The sequence below is a fragment of the Peromyscus leucopus genome, chromosome 1 (genome assembly GCF_004664715.2).
Source record: "Peromyscus leucopus breed LL Stock chromosome 1, UCI_PerLeu_2.1, whole genome shotgun sequence".
Taxonomy (NCBI): Eukaryota; Metazoa; Chordata; class Mammalia; order Rodentia; family Cricetidae; genus Peromyscus; species Peromyscus leucopus.
The window spans coordinates 9666384-9668267 of record NC_051063.1 but is presented as its reverse complement, the minus strand read 5'-3'; the positions used below and the strand labels follow the sequence as shown (position 1 = coordinate 9668267).

The window sequence follows — 1884 nt, the reverse complement described above, 5'->3', positions numbered from 1 at the left end:
ACGTGGTCTTTCACTATCTTTGGACTACTGAAATTTGCAGTGAGATAATTCTTTCCTGTGAAAGGTGGGTAATTTGTTGAACTGTGCTCCAAAAGATGCTCATAAGCATCCATCCTTAGTCTACCTGCTTGATAGCAAGAGGGTACCAATCTCTGCTATCTGGGGCAACAAGACCTTTCTCTAGGCATTGATAAGTATTTTTTGGGAGACAAAATCCCCCTGGGTAAGAACTACTAGAAACTGAACAGCTGGCCTATCTCTGGAAGGAGGCTTGGCTTTGTTCTGAGGCAGGGAGCAAGGGACCAATCATTACATAGAAGCAGACTTTCAAGTGCAGCATCCCATCCTCATGTAAAACACAACACAACGCTGGCATGATTCTGTCCTGCATGTCTGTTCTGCAGAGCACTGGGCAGTTCCCTCCGTCCGACTTATCTCACACCGAAGTGCGCGCCTCCACCTCATGGAAGACTCGATGGACATGGACATGAGCCCTCTCAGGCCTCAGAACTACCTTTTCGGTTGTGAACTAAAAGCTGACAAGGATTATCACTTTAAGGTGGATAATGATGAGAATGAGCACCAGTTATCACTAAGAACGGTTAGTTTAGGGGCAGGGGCAAAAGACGAATTGCACATCGTAGAGGCAGAAGCAATGAACTATGAAGGCAGTCCAATTAAAGTAACACTGGCAACTTTGAAAATGTCTGTACAACCAACAGTTTCTCTTGGGGGCTGAAATTACACCACCTGTGGTCTTAAGGTTGAAGTGTGGTTCAGGGCCTGTGCACATCAGTGGACAGCACCTAGTAGCTGTAGAGGAAGATGCAGAGTCAGAAGATGAAGATGAGGAGGATGTAAAACTCTTAAGCATGTCTGGAAAATGATCTGCTCCTGGAGGTGGTAGCAAGGTTCTTCAGAAAAAAGTAAAACTTGACGAAGATGATGAGGATGATGAAGATGATGATGATTTTGATGATGAGGAAGCTGAAGAAAAAGTTCCAGTGAAGAAATCTGTATGAGATACCCCAGCCAAAAATGCACAAAAATCAAACCAAAATGGAAAAGACTTAAAACCATCAACACCAAAATCAAAGGGTCAAGAGTCTTTCAAAAAACAGGAAAAGACTCCTAAAACACCAAAAGGACCTAGTTCTGTAGAAGACATTAAGGCAAAAATGCAAGCAAGTATAGAAAAAGCACATTGAACAGTCCTGGGCACTACTGGTAAATTAAGCCCAAAGATGGGGAAAGAGGAAAAGGAGAAACAAATATAGTCCATACTGAGTACCATCAACAATCCAGACTGAAGTCTTCTATTTTAATCTCAATCCCCTTTCCTGATTGGCCATCCATTCCCCCCTTGCACGCTGGAAGCAATCTCTTATTTTCCTAAAGCATTTTTCTTTCATTCTTGTGATGCAGAGAACTTTACTGCTTTCTACACTTGTGCATATGCCTCATCTCTGACCATGTTTTAACACCTTTGTATCCTTAGCTGCTCAATAAATTTTTGAATGAACAAAAAAAAAAAAAAAAAAAAAAAAAACAGAACACACAAACATCCAGGGCATGTCAGCGACTCTTACCATTGTGCTTATCAACCTTATCCTCTCGGGTAAGTGGAGACCACAGTTGTTTCTTCCATTTCCAGTTTTGACTGCCTGAGATGTCAAAGAGGGAGTGAACACCACTGACTGGCTTCTTTCCCACTCTTCCAGGGGCTCTTGGGACAGCAAAATGAAGGCTGTCCCAGGCATGTCGGGACAAACTGATGACCCTTTCGGAGCCCAACAATATTCTAATGCAGTCGGGCTTCCCCCAGACTTGGAGAAATTCCCCCAGTATTAATCACTTCGTCGTTTATCCCTCAGAACCCTCCTA

The 1884-nt window shown here is 43.2% G+C and overlaps 1 pseudogene; it reads left to right on the top strand.

Moving 5' to 3' along the window:
- The first annotated feature begins 413 nt into the window (after positions 1-413).
- LOC114696903 lies at positions 414-1300 on the top strand (annotated as a pseudogene).
- The last annotated feature ends 584 nt before the right edge of the window (positions 1301-1884 follow it).